The sequence below is a fragment of the Pseudorca crassidens genome, chromosome 4 (assembly GCF_039906515.1).
Source record: "Pseudorca crassidens isolate mPseCra1 chromosome 4, mPseCra1.hap1, whole genome shotgun sequence".
Lineage (NCBI taxonomy): Eukaryota > Metazoa > Chordata > Mammalia > Artiodactyla > Delphinidae > Pseudorca > Pseudorca crassidens.
In genome coordinates this window covers 6,475,628-6,495,074 of record NC_090299.1, presented here as the reverse complement: position 1 = coordinate 6,495,074, position 19,447 = coordinate 6,475,628, and positions in this window count along the sequence as shown.

The window sequence follows — 19,447 nt, the reverse complement described above, 5'->3', positions numbered from 1 at the left end:
TGAGTTGTCTAGGTTGTATATAGTAATCAAAATAATTAGATAATTTATCAGGTTTTCCCAATTTTTTTTCAGTGTCCCTTATCCCCTCAAATAAATTGCCATAAGACCATATTGGTTGAGTGCTACTAGTTGCTGATTAAGAGCACCAGTTAGTTAATATTTCTTTATGACAAACATCAGCTGACGTATTGATTAGCTTTTTATTCATTTTCAGTGAAAGCAAATGATTGAAGCTCATTTCTCTTGAAATGAATTTTCTTGAAAGCATTTATTTCCTTAATTTCTGCTACTCCTAAAAAGTCTTTACCCAGACATATCAAGTAACTGTTACTTATACCCGTTTCTTTTTCACTTAGGGGTACTGTTTTTAGCCAGCTGCCCAAAGAACGGTTTGAGAAAGTTAAAATATCATTAAGTAAGTTTTTGTATAAAATGCTGGAGAAATATCATGTACTTTGTAACCTTGGGGCTAATGTTTTGGATCATTCAAGTAATGGGAAAATATCTGACATATAACCTAATTCCCAAAGCCAGGCCTGCTGTTAAACAAAATAGCAAGATCATTTTCACTTCCTGTTAGAAAAGGCCTGCCTTTATTTTCCAATTTAAATGAATGCATCAACAACAATCTAACTTCTGAATTCTAATGTTGAGATACATAGATGATTAAATGATATTAGATAGATGACTGATAGATACATGGATAGATAAAGCACGGGGCCTTGCTGTGAGTTTGATGCCTGATGGCACAATGCTTTTTTTTCTCTGGGACAATGTATTTATTGGACGAGAATTGAACAATGAATAATTCGAGATCATTAAATGAAAGTCATTGCAGCAAAATCCAGAATTCGTTAAGAGATTTACCTTTCTTTTGTAAGATGAGAGCATGGCAACTGTGAGAAGGGAGGTGGGAAAGAAGATGCATGGTCAACCATTTCACCTGTTGGAAAGAATACAGGTGCCTCTACCTAGGAGATATTGCAGGTTCAGTTCCGGACTACCACAGTAAAGGGAATGTCTCATAAAATAAAGCAAGCCACACAATTTTCTTGGTTTCCCAGTGCATGCAGAAGTAATGTTTACACTATACTGTAGTCTGTTGTGTGCAAGAGCCTTATGTCTAAAAACAATATACATACCTTAAAGAAAAAATACTTTATTGCTAAAAAATGCTAACCATCATCTGAGTCTTCAGCGAGTACTCATCTTTTTGCTCGTGTTGATGGCTGCTGACTAATTAGGGTCGTGGTTGCTGAGGCTGGGGTGGCCGTGGCACTTTATTAGGATAAGGCAACAGTGAAATCTGCCACATCAATTGACTCTTCCCATATTTCTCTGTAGCAGCCATGCTGTTTGGTAGCATTTTACTTACAATAGAACTTTCAACATTGGAGTCAGTCCTCTCAAACCCTGCCATTGTTTTATCAGCTAAGTTTATATCATATTCGGAATCCTTTGTTGTCATTTCAGCAGTCTTCAGAGCATCTTCTCCAGGAGTAGTTTCCATCTCAAGAAACCATGTTCTTTGTTCATCCATTGGAAACAGCTCCTCTTCTGTTAAAGTTTTCTCATGAGATTGCAGTAATTCGGTCCCATCTTCAGGCTCCACTTCTAATTCCAGTTCTCTTGATATTTCCACCACATCTGCAGTTACTTCCTCCACTGAAGTCTTGACCTCCTTAAAGTCATCCATTAGGGTTAGAATCAACTTCTTGCAACCTCCTGTGTACATTGATACTTCGACCTCTTTCCATGAATCATCAGTGTTCTTAATGGCATCTAGAATAGTGAATTCTTTCCAGAGGGTTTTTGATTGACTTTGCCCAGATCCATCAGAGAAATCACTATCTATAACAGCTATAGTCTTATGAAATTTATTTCTTAAATAAAAGCTACATTAATCTTATCGTACATCTTTATTGGACATCTTGAGTAACCAGGTGCACTGTCAATGAGCAGTTATATTTGAAGGGAAAAAAAAAATTTTTTTTTGAGCAGTAGGTCCTAAGAGCAGGCTTAAAATTTCACTAAACCTTATTGTGCTCTCATTAAGGCTTTGTTGCTGCTTTTAGAACACAGGCAGAGTAGATTTAGCATAATTCTTAAGGGTTCTAAGATTTTTGGAATGGTAAACGAGCATTGGCTTCAATATAAAGTCACCAACTGCATTAGCCCCTAACGAGAGAGTCAGCCTGTCCTTTGATTTGAAGACAGGCATTGACTTCTCTCTAGCTATGAAAGTCCCAGATGGCATCTTCTTCCAATAGAAGGCTGTTTCATCTGCATTGGAAATCTGTTGTTTAGTGTAGCCACCTTCATTCATTATTGTAGCTACGTCTTCTGGAGAACTTGCTGCAGCTTCTGCATTAGCACTTGCTGCTTCACCTGGCACTTTAATGCTGTGGACATGGTTTCTTTTCTTAAACCTCATGAACCAACCTCTGCTAGTTTCAGACTTGACTTCTGCAGCTTCCTCACCTCCCTCAGGCTTGACAGGATTGAAGAGAGTTAGGGCCCTGCTCTGGATTAGGCTGTGGCTGAAGGAATGTTATGGTTGGTTTGATCTCTCCAGGCCACTCAGAGTTTCTCCATATCAGCAACAAGGCTGTTTCACTTTCTTATCGTTCATGTTTTCACTAGAGTAACACTTCTAATTTCCCCCTAGAACTTCTCCTTTGCATTCACACCTTGGCTGTTTGGCACAAGAGGCCTAGCTTTCTTCCCATTTTGGCTTCTGATATACCTTCCTCACTAAATTTAATCATCTCTATCTAGCTTTTGATTTAAAGTGAGAGACGTGCGACTCTTCCTTTCACTTGAACACATAGCGTCCTTTGTAGGCTTATTAATTGGTCTAATTTCAATATTCTTGTGACTCAGGGAATAGGGAGGCCCAAGGAGAGGGAGAGAGACAGGGGAATGGCTGGTCAGTGTAGCAGTCAGAACACGCACAATATTTGTGGATTAAGTCTTACATGGGCTCATTTTGTGATGCCCCCAAATCATCATGATAGTAACATCAGAGATCACTGATCACAGATCACCATAACAAATATAAAAATAATGAAAAAGTTTGAAATACCATGAGAATTACCAAAATCTAATTACGGAGACGTGAAGTGTTTCCAAAATGCTTTTGGAAAAATGGTACAGATAGACTTGCTCGAATCAAGGTTGCCACAAACCCTCAATTTGTAAAAAACGCAATAGCTCTGAAGCACCATAAAGTGAAGCACAATAAAATGAGATATGCCTGTACATACAGAGACTGAAAATCTGGAAACTGATTTCCTTAAAACTATCTGTCCCCATTTACCATTTGGAAAATCTTCCTGACCCCCCCAAGGGTATTCATATCCCAGTTTGATGATTGTTACTATAGATATTTTATATAACTTGTTTGTACTTCAACTCTTTTGAGTAGTTGATATAATTAATCTAATTGTTTTAGGGAAAATCTTAAACACTGCCTCCTATCATCAGGTATTATTTTTCATTTTGAGTTTAAAGTTGACTAACTGTATTTTCAGATACCCTAAAAACATCATCACATTTAGGACAACATTGAAGACATGCATTTATATAAGAAACCTGTCAGACAGCAGCAGCAGTCCCATTTCCCCAGCACACATGGGTGTTGTTTTCATTGTCTCTTTCAATTTTAAATATTTCCTTAGTGTAGTTAATATGATATATCAGATATATTCAGATCTGTTTGTAGAATAATAGAATAAGTTATAACCTACCATCAATCCAAATTTGCTAAATGATTAATTTTATTTCTCGTAATAGAACAAAACAAGAGGAGATGTAGGCATAATTAAAATGGTGTTTTGAATATCACTACACATGCCCAGCAGTAGATTTTCAAGTGCATAGCAAACAGCCCTTTTATACTTTTTCTTTAACAATTCCAAAGAGAACACATTTTCATTAGAGTGTTTAATACATAACAGGTTTTTCTGAAGAAGCCATTCAGTTTGACTCACAACAGGAGGAAAACATTCTAGATCAATGTTCCTACTTGGGATAGGACTCCTGTATTGTTTCTAAAATCCAAATAGACCTTTAACAGAGGTTACTAAAAAGGAGATTATATGGTAATGGAGAAAATAAGGGACAGGAAACTTTAAAAAGCCATGAGCAGCGGAGTCCCAGGTATATGATGTTATAGCTAGGAGCACAGTTTTTAACTATGGTAAAGCTTTCCATGCAAGGGAGAATAACAATGGCAATGTTTTCAGGCCCCTTATAATGAAGTGGAATTTTAAGGAAAAGTCTTTCTGGTTCTTGATTTAACAAGGAAATTTTATAGAAATTCAAGAAATAGACGTTAAAATTAAGTCCCTAAACAGGTTTCAGGTGTATTGAACCCTATTTCATTGTTGCTGACTAGTTTCAGTATGGCTTTGAATAATTCATTTCTAGATTTATTTTTCAGGAAGCAGATTCGGTAAAGAAGCCTGTCCTGTTCTGTTGCTGACTCACTTTAATCCTTCTTCCTTCCCACCTGACAAGTATATTTCTAATTGAAATGCATAGTAACATTTGCCTGCTCAGGAAAACAAATGGAGAAAAATAGTTTATAGTTAATCTTATTTTAGTTTGCCTGCTTACATTCAAAATTAAATCCTTTGGAAGTCTTGAATAAAGGAAAAAGAATAAGGTCACATTTGTCAAACAACATACATTGTAGACTTATTTAGAGCAAAAAATAGATTATTATCTCTGAAATAAGTGCTTTCCATAATAGCGCACTTTGTTTTATATCCCAGGTGGATGGGTGAAAGAGCAACGCATTCTGTGTAGAATGCTAATAAAACCACATTGGGCATGCTGTACTGTTAAGGAAACTCATATACTTCTTCATTATTTATCATGTAAAAATTGAAAAGTTCAAACAAATTCATTAAAACTCATCGCCAAGTGGTAGAGGCTTTTGGAGTTTTCAGTGTTGTTCACAGTTTAATGGGACTGCTCTTCACACTGTGCAGCTTTCCTCCACTAACTGGCTTCTTCCATTACAATTAATCATCTTCATTCCCCAAATGGCCTTTTGTTAACATGCCTATTTCTGTCCGTGGCACCATCAGCCTTCCAGTGACTGGGTCTCAACTCTCAGTATAATCTTTAACTCCTTTTCCTTCTTTGCCGCCCACATGCATTGAGATGCGTGCTGTGTATACCACCGCTATGATTTCCTTACAGGTATCCCTTCTTTTCCGTTGGCACTGCTATCAGTCATTTCAGACCTTTGTTAACTTTCATGGAACAAACTGTGGTCTCCGAGAAAAGCCCAGGCTTCTGTCTATTTTGTAAATAAGGCTTTACTGGAGCACAGCCATGCTCATTCATTTTACATCATCTATGTCTGCGTTCGCTCTTTGCCAACAGAGTTGAGTAGTGTGACACAGACCCTGTGGCCTTGCCAAGATGAAAATGTTTACTGTTTGGCCTTTCATAGAAAATTTTCTCATCCCCTGACCTAGAATATTGTTCTATGCATTCTAACTAGTCTCCTCATGCCCAGACTCTTTCTAAAGTCAGTCCTGTTGGTTGAATCTTTTTAAAACATTAGCATTCATGACAGTCTCATGCTCACATCCCTCCAGGCTTCATCCATCCTCATAGACAAGACATATAATTCTGAATCTGCAAATAAAAGTCATACCTCTGCACCACATATATTTGTGTAAACTTTGTCTCCTGGGGAAATATACCCTTGCACATCCCAGTTCCACATGGAATACCCGTCTGTCTTCTGTAGAAATACTGTGTGACATTACAAGCCCATCTAAAATAATACCTACTCTAGGAATATTCCCCCAATGAATCCAGCCATATATGAACTCTCAAACTTTTCTCAAAGGAGTTTCCTTAATCTTCTTTTTGCTATAGTGATTTGTCTTTCACTATCACTAAATTACAGGCTTATCTAGGAATGGCACTTTGCCCTACTTCTCCTTTATCTGCTATCGGTCATGGTTTGGTTCTTTGCATTTGTTTATTTATTTAATAGGCATTTGTTTTGCAATTTACTATATTCCAGGCACAATGCTAGTGAAGGAGGAGACAGAGAAAAGACAAGTAGTCTCAGCCCTCACAGAGTTTACTCTTTAATATTCGATTTTTAGAAGTAAAGAAAAAATGTAATGAATTTAAAATAAGGGTATGCCCGAGAGGAAAATGAGACTCCTTAAGTCTGATTGCAAGATAAGGGAAGGAATCTCAATGAACTTGGCAACTGAGTTGTCTGGAATAGAGGCTAGCCAAGTACAAAATAACAGAGGAGCATTTTGAAGAAAAACATATTCTGAAATAGCATAGGGGAAGTTCAGGGAACTATGAACGTTTCTACAGATCTGTACTTGAGCATGTGTTGTGAGTAAAAATATAAAGGGAAGAAGGAAACAAGTCCTAAAACTAGAGCCCTGAATGCCTTATTGGGGCAATTAGACTTCATGCTGTAGGCAATTATTCAAAAGTAAGTTCTGAAGAATATTGGTATTGAAGGATGTTAGTAATTCTTAATAGGAGAAAAGAGAAGACTTGAAACCGAGCAGGACCCTGTGGGGCCTTCTGAGGGACAGCCCACCCCCCATATCCCCTGCCTTTTTTTTTTTTTTTTGGTAGAAAAGCTTTGCCTCCTAAGCCTTTCCTGAGTTCCAAAGAGCAGATTTAGTCAGTGAAGTGAGAAAATGCAGAAACAAAGGAAAACAGTCAAGCAAGACAAAATAATAATAGTTTAGTCATAAATCAAAGTCAAGGACATTTAGTTCCTCCTCAAGGGTTATAGACAATATCTGGAGCCATATTCTTAAGTTGTTTTGCGGATACTGAAGTCCCCACCAGATGCAGTAAGTTGACTGAATGCTGACCACCACCATTTAGACCACAGACCGGTTGGAACCAGCAGGTTGATGATTGAGATTCCCAAAACAACATCCTGTTACCTCACCATTAACCAGTCAGAGAATTGAGTACGAGCTGATTATGCAGCCCACAGCCCTCTTTCTAACACTGTCTTTAAAAACCCTTTCCTGAAAGCCATTAGGGAGTCAGAGTCTTTGAGCATGAGCTGCCCATTCTCCTTGCTTGGCCTTAAGATAAACATTATACTTTTCTTTGCCACCACCTGGTGTCAGTAGATGGGCTTTGCTGCATGTACGGGAAGCAGACCCAAAATTGGTTTGGTAACAGACCAAGTTCAATCGACCTTGGGAAATACCTGATTAAACAAAAGTAGTTAAAGTCTTTTCTGCAGGATTTGCACTGTTAACTACCAAATGGGGGATAGATTATGGAGTACTTCCCAAATTTATGTTGACCATGAAATCCTTTCTTCTCAAAACATCTCCATGGATTGATATACTTTAGGAAAATTTACAAACACTGCTGTGTGTAACAGAATAACGTTTAGTCATTTCCCCAAGGACAATGAGGAGGTGCGTTCACAGAGACAGAACAGAGATAGGATACTGTTGCAGCAATTCATGTAAAAATGAGAAGGGCAATGACAAAGAAAGAGGGGGAGAAATTCAAGGGATATTTAAGTGTTAATAGAGATAGATGTAACCGTTAACTATATGGAGGATGTTTTAAAAAACATTGATTATATCACCTCCTTGCCTAAAACCCACAGATAGTTTACTATTCCTCATAGAATCTTTATAAGGTCTATTAGGATATGCATGTTCTGCTCCTTTATTCTCCTCCACCTTATCTGTCATCACACTTCCCCAGGCTTCTTTCCCTCCAGCAGCTCTGCCTTCCTTTAGCTGCTCTCACTAGCTGTGCTTTCTTTGACCTGACAGCCTTTACACTTACAGTTCCCTACCTGGAAGTCTCTCTTTTCCATCCCACAAATCAGTTAACTTCATACTTTTACTTCCAATCTTGGCTCAGGTTTCCCTTCCTCTAAGGAGCCTTTCCTGATCCTCCCTACTAGGTTGAGTGTTTCATTAGATGCTACCCAGGAATCTAGTACCTTTCATTCTAAGTTTTGTTTTGTTTGGGTTTGGTTTTTTATGGAAAGACATTTTATTTTAAATATAGCAGTCTAATATTTTAACATAGCTGTATTTTCATGGAATTTGTGTGTGTGTGTGTGAGAGAGAGAGAGAGAGAGAGAGAGAGGAAGGGGGAGAGAGAGAGAGAGAGAGAGAGAGAGAGAGAGAGAGAGAGAGGGAGGGAGGGAGAGAGAAACAGGGAGAGCTTATCTGTTTAATATCTGTCTCATCACCTGGAGCAACATCTCCAGGAAGCCAGGGAGTGTTACCACTGAACCCTTAATGCAGAGAAGAGTTGCTGTTATATTAAAAACTCTATGATACTAATTTAATATAATAAGGAAATAATAAATTAATAAGTGGGAAAGGAAGAAGTCAAAGATATCTCTAAGATGTGTGACTTGGCAGTGAGCACATGGTTGTATGTTCATTGAGTAGGAAACACAAAAGCATAAGAAACTATGGAAGATGTGATTACACTTGGCTTTTGACATAATATTTTTGATATCCCTAAGCAGTTAGAATGTGAATCTGGAGATGAGGAATACAAGTCTGAGTTAGCAGTAGGCATTTTGAATCCTTCATTGTAGTTAATGAGGTAACCCAAGAAGAATACGTCTAATGAAGTCTAATGAAGTGGGAAGTCCAAGAATGGCACCTTGAGGAATAACAGTGTAATGGTAAGACTACATAAGAGAGGTCTCTGAAAGAGATTTGATGGTGCAGAGTGGTGGGAAGAAAACTAGGAAAGAATATTTAGAAACCGGTAGGAGAACAAGTTTCCAATAAGGAGGAAACTTCACTGATGGACACTAGAGTGCTCCAAGTCTAATCAAACTCACTTGTGAGTTACATGTTTTAAAGGACATATAGATGGAGATAAACAAGGTTGCGTTCATGGGTAGTACATAGTATTTGGATATAATATAAGATTCTAGGACTTCTCCTCTAGAGAAGAGAAAAAAATTCAAGTCATCTGTTCATCACTGGGCTTCATTAGAGGTGAGGATAGGAGCTCATATAGATTCAGGAGGTGGTTAGGGTGTAATGAACTTGGACTAGTGAGATCAAACCTTTTTAATTTTACTTCTATGACTCTGACTATATTCCTTTGGGTTCCACACATATACATTGGAGGTAATAATACATATTTTCAGAGTTATGGTTTAAATAAAATATAAATGAAGATAGTTATTTCATAGTTTAGTCTATATTAGATATTTGTATGGAAACTAAATCTACTCTAATACTTTAAAGATTAAGAAAGGTAAAAATGCTGGCCTAACTTTTCCCTAACAGTAATATCCTAAAAACTGTTTAATGTACTTCTTCACCAAAAATACAACTGGGGTACATTCCAAAAATGTCCCATAACCTTGGCAAAAATCTATGTAAAAAGGTCAACAGAATTCAGAAAATCCATTTTATAAACTCCTTCATCTGCAGTAAAAATAAGTATTATAAAAAGAATCCAAATACAAGTTAAATTCTAGATATTTAATTTCCTATAGACATCCTAAAATAATGTGAATAATTATTATCATCTAGCCCTATTTAAATCAGTCAGTATTGTTTGTAAACAGCAGAAAATAAGACTCAAACTTACGGATGTCTGATAATTCTACTCAGCATTACAATATATCTACAGTAAAGTGTTTCATCTACTTCAGAATCATCCATAACACACTTTTTGCTTAATGAATAAATAATTTCTAGAAAGTTTTAAAAACTGGTTCTGCTCCAAAGAAATGTTTTGTCAAATAGCATTTAGACAGTCAGTTTTTTCTTGTGGTGTTTGTTATGTGTTATCCTAGGACTAACTTGAAGAACTTAATCAAAAGTCATTGTAGATATGGAGTATGAGATAAATACATTAATAGAAAATCTATCCTGTCTTCTTCTTGAACCTACTCAGTTTCCCAGTGTAATTCTGTATGCTTCCATATTTGATTTTACTCTAATATTTTCAATGCTTCTTGATTATATACATAGCATTATTTGAATTTCTTTCTTAAAAGGTTTTATAAATTACGGTAATCATTTTAAAACATATATTAAGCTGGTTAAGGTCATGTATAAAGATCTGTGCAAAAAGTGAAATTTTCTTCACACTGTGTTTCTATCATAAGTGAAATGTTTGATATTGTCCTTGAAAATTAAATGTTAAATTGTCTAGACAAATAACCGCAGAAAATATTCAAACTGTCTTAAATTCTAGTTCCCAAGTTAAATAAGATTTAAGTAGTTTCTAACTACTTTTTAAATTCTATTTCAATGCCCTGTATTTTACCTATTAATATAAATCTGACAGAATGCAGTAATTGTAATAGATATTTGCACATCAAATATATCTCCATTTCATTGTTAATAAAGATCTATCGTTTTAAGACACATCTTTAATCATCATAAATTCTACAGAAGAAAATAAAAATAATACACTCTTTAATAGCAAAAACACAGTCTACAAAAGATAATTTACTTTCTGAGAACGCTAAAACTGGGATGTTTTCTCATGAAGTAACAGAGTGGCAGTTTCTCTACGTAATCTGATTAATAGTGTTAGCTGAAATGGATGATTCAGAACTTTATCCTATTGTCATTGTCTAGTACTAGTATATTCATTTCAGACTTTTCCATGGATGATATACAAACGTTTGTGAAAGTACTTTAAATAGGTTTATATAGTTTAATACACTCACTTTATATTTTTACTAATTAAATAAGATATATGATAAAGAAAATACACTAAGAAGATCGTAAAAGTTAAGGAGAGGCAAGAATGAAATTGTAAGAAAGGTGTGCAATCATTTCGATTTAAGGACATGGTGCTAAAATAATCTAAATTTCAGTATTTTGAGGAAACATACATCAATGAAACCTTTGGAAAATTTACCTTAGGGGAATGTAATGGAAAGTGATAATGATGAAATATTTATGTTTAAAACCAAATATTTTTTTAGGGTGAGTATTGCCCAAAGTAATGACGGCTGGCCAATTTTTATGTATGACACACTTTTCATCCATACAGAAACCAAAAAGAAAAGACAGGTACAAAAATGTAATATTCGAATCATTTTGCTCAGTTTTGAAAGGAATGTGATTTTAGTATATCATACAGCAACTGGTGAATAACTGCATAGCAACAGAATCTGTCTTTGTCATTTCTCAATATTTCCCATACTGACAATAACTAAATGGTCATTAGCAAAAAGTCACATTCATTGTCACCCCTAAATAAGACATGAAATAAACAATTTGGAGGCCTTCAGCATGACAGATAATATCTATCTGTGCGTTCAAAACCCAACAGATAGGTTACTCAGGATCCTAAAGAGACTTATGTTGCCATCAGACGAATTATTGTTCTACTGAAAAACATTAAGAACACAATCTCTTCAAAATAAAGTTTCCATTTAGGTGCAATCAGCAAGGCTTAATTAGAAAACATGAATAATTGAATGTGCTCCTGCTGTCTCTGAGCAACAAACGAAAGAGTGATGGAGAAGCAGATTCTTGTTAGTCAAAAGGGCATGTTGTACTGAATCACTCTCTCATGTTTTCCCTGCTCTGACGGCAACCTTTTCAGTGATAATTCAAATGAATACCCTCGGAGCAAACACTATAAATATGGGTCTTCAGTTGAAATAGAAAAAAAAAAAACAAAACAAAAATTCCTGCAATCTCTACATAAGGCCAAGTTTCTGAAAATATAAAAGAAAGAGAAGGGAGAGAGGAAAGGGTATGGATTGAAAATCACTTAGAATAGTGAAGTCTTCATAGAATTAATCTTCTGGCAACAGTATTAAAGACCAGGCTCCCAAGTATTCTCTACTGAAGCGCAATTTGAATTTAGGCATCTGTTTCTCATTGTGTGTGAGTCCCTCCCTCATTGTTTGCTGATAGAGCAAATGCTCAATGCTTGCTTACCACCCCTGGTGGCTATTTCAGGTTCAGTATGTTTAGGGGCTCTTTAAAAAGTCACAGAAGAATTAGTTGAGGTGATTAAGAATATATCCATTGTTAAGCAGTATATGAGTGAACTCAAAAGATGTGTAGGCACAAATATACAACAAAATCCAAATACCTAAAAACATTAACAAAAACAAAACCAACCAAATAAAATTAAAAAAAAAAAACAGAAAGACATGTGTTTAACTACCTAGCTAACCCCAGTAAGCACTGATTTCCCTGGGGCCGTGCCCAACACTGCTCCGTTCTACGTCTCACTTTTGTTTTTATTCTCTTTTCCTGTTCAGAGTGATATGTCATCTTGTTGGATCCCCTGTTTATTCGGGAGAACTGGCCAGTGGAGCCTCACCTCTTTCTGCATTTATTAGTTTGACTACTGTAATAAGGAACTACAACCCAATCCCTGAAAGATACAGCCCCTGCTTCTGCTCTTGTGCATGCCCTCTCTGTAACCTTCCATATTACCTTTGCCTCTCTCAACTTACTTCTCTTTCCATGTTCTGTGCTATGCCTCTGGACTCCTGGACCTGAAGAAGGAGACATCAAAGTACACCTTAAAAGACCAAGATTCAGGGAGGTCACAGGGCAGTTTTTTTCTCATTGGTGGCAGTAACTTTGACTGAACCCATCACAGTGAGACTAGTACACACTGACTGGTTCTTCTAGTTTTGCTTTCTTGGCTCTCTCAGCCCTTCCACTAGCTTCTCTCAGCATCCCCAGAAGAGCCAACACAATATCGCCGTTCGAAATAACTTTCCAGGGGCTTTTGTTTAGAAGGAAGCTCCTCACACAAGCCTCAGAGACCTACCCGTATCTCTGCAACTTGGTCTTCAAGCTCCAGGATGCCAGGACTGTGCATTTCCACAAAGTTACTGCCTCAAAAAGACCTTGAAACATCTTTAAATTCCTATCCCAGAAATTTGAACCACACACAAAAAATTCCTTAGCCAACTCCCATTTACTTACTGCCATCCTTAAACATTCTAAGGATGAAATTTAAAGAAGGATCATGCAAAATACCTCAATTTGGAGAGACAGAATACTGCAGTTCAGAGTGCCTACTGACCAGACCGCGCGAGATTCCAAACTCAAGGCCGCTACTTCCTCCCTAAATAACTATCATCAAGTCACTTTACCTCTCAATGCCTCAAGTTCTGCATTTGTAAATGGGACAATATTTCTCTTGAGGTTAGTAGGAGAAATAAATGTGCTAAATTATGTAAGGTGCTTAGAAAATGCCTGCCACATAATAAGCACTATATCGAGTGTTAGCTATTATTATTATGACAGCTATTAATGGGAGACAGTTGGATGTTAATCTTTTCTTTTTTTGCGAATTCACTGAATAATTTTATAAGCATTTTAAGCTCTTTTCAGTGTATTTTACTATTTAAAAAAGAATTCCCAGCTCATATCGAAGATCTTTGCCAACATTAAATGTATAAATTACTCAGGAATTTTCTTGGGTAACTATAGTTTTGAAGCTGAGGCAAAGGTTTTCTTAAAATATTTACGATTAAGAGTACTTAGGACTACCTTGTCCTTGAATTACCTACTGTCACAAGACAACCTCTTAGATATTATAGAATAAACACTTTAAAACAATTTACTAACTATATGCATATTTTATAGTGTCATTTCATTTTAAAACTCTGTGAATAGATATTTTTCTCACATTACTTTTTTTGGCCCTGTTACTGCTACATGCAATGTTTATCTTCAATAACTATTTAAAGTTATTTCTCGGAAGAAGAAGAAAATGTTGAAATTTGTTGTTTCCTTTTTCACGAGTGAAATTCTACGTGGATAGATGGATCTGAGATTTCTTCTCATTTCAATTCATTTTGCATGTAATATTACATAGCCTGAAGTTCAAAAAAAAGCTAAAAATAAGAACACATATTCCTTAGCTTGTAAAAACCATGACCTGTTTCCTGTAAAGAACAAATAACCTTACCAAGACAGCAGTTTCAGAAAGCAACCCCTCAAAAAGAAATTATTTAGAAAACATACAATCTTAGATTTGGAAAAGAACTGAGAACATCAAATATTCCACTCAATATATCAACACCTATAAAGCATCCTTTTTTTCTAACAGTCATTGACCTTGCTCAAAAATAGCTGGGGCTGGGAGCTCATTATTTAACAACGCACCCTATACCAATGCATTTCTGAAACATCCAAATTGAGTCAAAACTCACCTCTATGTCATTTCCCTCCACAAATCCTGCTTCTACCATCTGGAATAAGAAACAAGTGCATTATCTTAAGATACATCTTACGATATGATGTCTAGTTTTTAACTATTGTAATTCTCTAATCATATACTTCTTTGCTAGTTTCCCTCAGAAACTCTCAAAGCAATTTCAAAATCCTTTCTCATTTTAGACATAAAACATATAAATTTAAATTTAATGAAACACATAAATGTGTTTAGGGCAGGGGGCAAATTTATTTTTTTCTTCCTATTTGGCTTCTTCCTATTCTGCTTCTTAAGCAGTTTCTTTAGAAAATAGTAGCAACAAATACATACATTTAGTCCAAAATTGAGAATGACCTGTTCTAGTATATCTTCCTATCTAAAGCAGACCATGAATCTCTTTGTTTTCCCTACTACCATCAAGCACTATGTTACCGGTTTTGCAGTTCAGTCCACTACTTATCAATATTTATTTGTGGCTAAAATTAAATTCTCTGGACTTCCCATTATTGGGCAAATCAGTTCTAAAAAGAGCAGTGAAAGTATTATGCCTTATTGTAAGATTAAGAAATAGGAAATGAACCCGATTAAACACATTTCTCAAAGTTGCAAATAATTAATAAACACAAAAGATTCTTGGCAACTTGTGAGAAATGGAGCACATATCTTTTCAAGGATAAAAAGAAAAAAAACTTCCTACAGTGACTCATCTCTGAATGGACAGGTGCATATCTGCTATCTTATTCATCCGTAGTGGAATCTCAAGAGTAGATCTATAAGTATCGGGATAAATATTTAAGAGAGGATGTCACAAAGGCTGCCCCACTCAGGATTTCAGGTGATTGCTTTGTATCTGAGAGCATAATAATAAGGGCTACTCATTGACTTGTGGGGATTAGAGAGAAAGTGAAGAATGATTATAACCAAGAGGGAAAAGAAAATATATTGCTTTTCAGAATTTGAAATAATTCATGAGCTAGCCAAGTTGATTTTTATAAAAATTGCATGAAAACACCAAAAATCAAATGGTATGAAGTTGCTGAACTGCTGCTAGCAATGGTGCTGGTGGGATTTGGGGAGAGGACATTTTGTGTTTAAATAAAGTTAATATTGGTGAATCACAAAAATATGGGAAGAGAAATAGGCACTCTAATAATTTTGTACTTTGAAGTACATGTTTTATGCATTTTTGAAAATGCATCCATAAATTAAACAGTATATTAAAGGATGAGAGAAAAAGCAAACATTTTATTCAAACCAGTTGTGTTTCATTTCCCAGTTTTATTATATACCATGGAAAAGTGATTTAAAATTCATAACTAAATCCTGTCTTGCATCAGAAAACAATCTTCTATTCCATTTTTAAACTTATTTTTAAAGGGAAAAATGTGTATTTTACTGAGAGTGATTTTACATCTTGCATTAAACTTTGGCTCTTTATGTAAACATTTTGGCCCGAGATCTTGAGCTTTATTCTGTGTACTTTCACTTATCTGATGCAGCCTCACAATAATTCTGCAACAATTTAGGCAATACCAGTAAAAAAAAAAAAAAAGTTTGCAGCTGAAGCAAAAGCAAAGCCCTACTGAGGGTTGTGACATCGTTTGCAGTAATTTCCAAGTGAAACAGGCAAGTGCTAGTATTACCAACTCGAAGGTGGTCAGGTACTGTACTCAATCAAGGCGACTATCACATGCAACTTGAAAACAATCCTAGGGTTTAGTCTAGAATTTTCATGAGACCTGGGAGAGAATTTGATTCTAGCTTCTGTCTGGGCACCTAGGAACAGATAAATAATTTAATTGCATATCTTAGAATTAGAGCTCAAAACTCTTATTCATATGCTAGGAAAACACAACGGACTCAAAAAAGAAATGGATATTTTAAACTCACATTGTATATGGTATTGAATCGATCATCCTTTGCTAGTCATTGTCTATTTAGTATGCCATTCTGGTCAACTGAGTATAATAACACTAAATTTGTCACTTTCAGGAGAAGTGTAATATGGCTTTTACTTTCTTCAATAAATAGCTGTCTTCCAAGAGGATCATTCAAAGCTGCCCTCATGGTCTAGAAATATAGCCCAGGGGTCCAATCACTAATAACCCTTATTCTCTGAACACTGTGAATGTGCAGTTTGCAATTTTTATCCTTATCTGTGCATTAGGTCTCTAGAAACTTGTGTGAGCTATTATTTAACTTCTTCAGATGGAGACTGTTGATGTCTAACAAACACCTGGTGGAAAGAATACCACTGATCACTCACTCTGGGGAATTCATCTAAAGAAAATAATTCAACAAAGGAAAATTAAATGTATAAATATTAATTGCATATTGTTTATAATTGCAAGCCACTGTAAATATCTTGTGTCCAGCAACAGAGAAATACTTAAAGATTTTTGAACATCTATTTAGATAAATATTTTTAGCCATAAAATTGTATTTTTGATGATAATTATGAAGATATATATGAAATAATGTGAACTGATAAAGGCACAACATGAGAATGATACAAGAAATAAGTAGGCATGTGAAATTGGTTAGAAGGACAAATGGACTTAGTCTTGAGAGGATTTTTGTAATTGTAAATAGAATTTTTTCTTTAAAAATGTTCTGTACTAACATTAGTATTACATAGACATAGGTATTCATATGATTTATATTGCATAAAGTCAGTCCGATCATCTGATTTGCAGAAACTGCAGAATCCTAGCTTTGTTGGAAAACTGTCCATGTCCTGCGCATGTCTAATCAAAATGATAAGAGTGATATATATTTGACTTTACTCTCTTCTAGGTAAGTATCGCACAGTATCAACTAGGAAATGAGATCTCTTGTGATATATGGAGGGAAGAGAGTCAAAACCTATATAAACAATGACATTCTATTCGAAACTGAGACATAACTGCTCACATAAATAATATTAATACTATTTTTGAGCCTGTAGATGCCCTTCACTATGCCTTACATTAATTATGTCACTTAATTGCCGACATTATATGATTGCCATTATTATGAACTCTATTTCATAGATGAGGAAATCAGTTCCTAAAGAAATTAAATGACTAGCCTGAAATCATAGAGCAGGTCAATGGCCTAATCCAATTTAAAGCCAGCTCTGTCCAACCCAAGAGCCTTTGACTTTAATCTCCATATTGTACTGCCTCAACGTTTACTCATTTATGCCACAGAAAACCTGGATGTGTTAGGAGGTGGAGAGCCATAGTGGTTACAGTGTAGTTTTGTTGTCAGGTTCAAGTTGCTCTTTGTGAACATAAGCCTGATGGTTTACTTCTGCCAGTTTCATTTTCCTCTTGGTAAAGTGAAAACAATAGGAATATATTTCTTCCCCCAAAGGATTGTTGTGGGGTTTAAAGGTATAAAACTTGTCATTTGCTCAATTTATTCAGCCAGTACTCATTAAACAGCTACTTTGAACCAAGCCTTCAGGGAGGGCCTAAAGATACAAAGATGAATCAGTGTAGGAAGAGAGAAAAACATTAATTAATACTTATGTAAATCAGTGCATGATTACCAAAAGTGTTAAGTAGCATGAAAAGAAAAATAAAAAGGGGGAAGGATCTTAAATAGTTCAGGGGGTAGAGAAGTCCTCCCCAAGAAAGTATTGCATCATCTGGTATCTGAATTATGAGTAGATAATTCATAAACAGAACATATGAGGGAGATCTCCTGGCAAAGAGCAGCATGTGTTAAGACCCAGAAGCAGGAAGAAGTGTGTTTGAGGAATCAAAATAAGTGACATTTTGCCCCTGAAGCTGAGAAGCTGAGTAAAATGATACTTGAGAGAGAAGCAAGGGTTAGATAATGACGAGTCCTTTAGACCCTTTAAAAGATGTTGTTCTTTTGCCTAAGAGTAATGATAAGCTATTCAAAGGTTTTGAGTAGAGGAGGGACCTAATCAGAATTGGGTTTAAGAAGAGTTGAGGAACTGTGGGAGATGGATGTAGGGAGCTAAAATTGCAGACACAGGGGTTGAAGTAAGAGATACAGGTAGTTTGGATTAAGGCTAAATGCTGAGGATTTCCAATATTTAAATGTTGGCTAGAGGAGAATGAACCAAACAAGCCCCTTGACAAAGAGCAGCTGAGAGGTGAAGGAGCTTCAAGGCTGGCCAGGGCAGTGAAGCCAAGGGCGGGGTTTCAAGGAAGCAGTGGTTAATGCTGCCAAGTGCAGTTTAAATGTCAAGTGAGACTGGAAATAAAAAGTGCCATTGGATTTAGGGATGTTGAACTTATTGTAATGGAAGATGACTTCTTTGTTTTTATTATTCCCAAGGATTTAGGTTTTGGTTCTGTTAAAAGATAAACTGATGCATAAAAAGTTTTAAGTGTCTGTTTCAGCAAACATCGATTCCAATCAGGCAGTGCCAAACTGTAATTGGTTCACAGCTCTCCACCAACGGGAGTCAGGGGCAAGGTGTTTTAGAGAAGATGCAAAAGCAAAGAGAGGAAATTATGTGATTGGTTTTAGCTTAAGGAGTTGCATGATTCGGGAAAGCCTAGTGGGCTACTTGTGATGGTGGTTCTTCTCAGCCTTGAGGCTTTTACAGGAACTGACTGTGGTTTAGGTTTCAGTTTGCTGACTCGGTACCAAAGTACGAGAGCCACCTCAGTCTAATGGCCTCCTTGTTAGATTACTTCAACAGTTCTGCTTCTGATCTAAGTTGTTTATTTCTTCCACACTATTAAGTAACAGTGGACTGTCACCACTGAACTTTGGAGTAACTTACAAGGGCATTCCTTTTTTAGAATTTTTTTTTTTTTCCGGTGCGCGGGCCTCTCACTGTTGTGGCCTCTCCCGATGCGGAGCACAGGCTCCGGACGCGCAGGCTCAGCGGCCATGGCTCACGGGCCCAGCCGTTCCGCGGCATGTGGGATCTTCCCGGACCGGGGCACGAACCCGTGTCCCCTGCATCGACAGGCGGACTCTCAACCACTGCGCCACCAGGGAAGCCCCGTTTTTAGAATTTTTTAAGCCTTTCAAGAAGTAATGAAAATAAAAGGCATTTGGTATTAGCAAAGGCAAATCAATTTCTACTGAGAGTTTGGAGTTTCCGTGTAATTTGCCGGTTAGACACATTATTATTTTCAAGGATGACTCGCTATTTACTACTGTGGAAAGGGAATGTTGCCTGTCTTTCTAGTAAATGAAGAATTTTGCCAGCCATTCCAGTCCTTCAAGGATCAAGCCACCAGCCCCTGCAGCCTCCCCACTACTTCCCCAGGAGGGGCCCTGAGGGGAA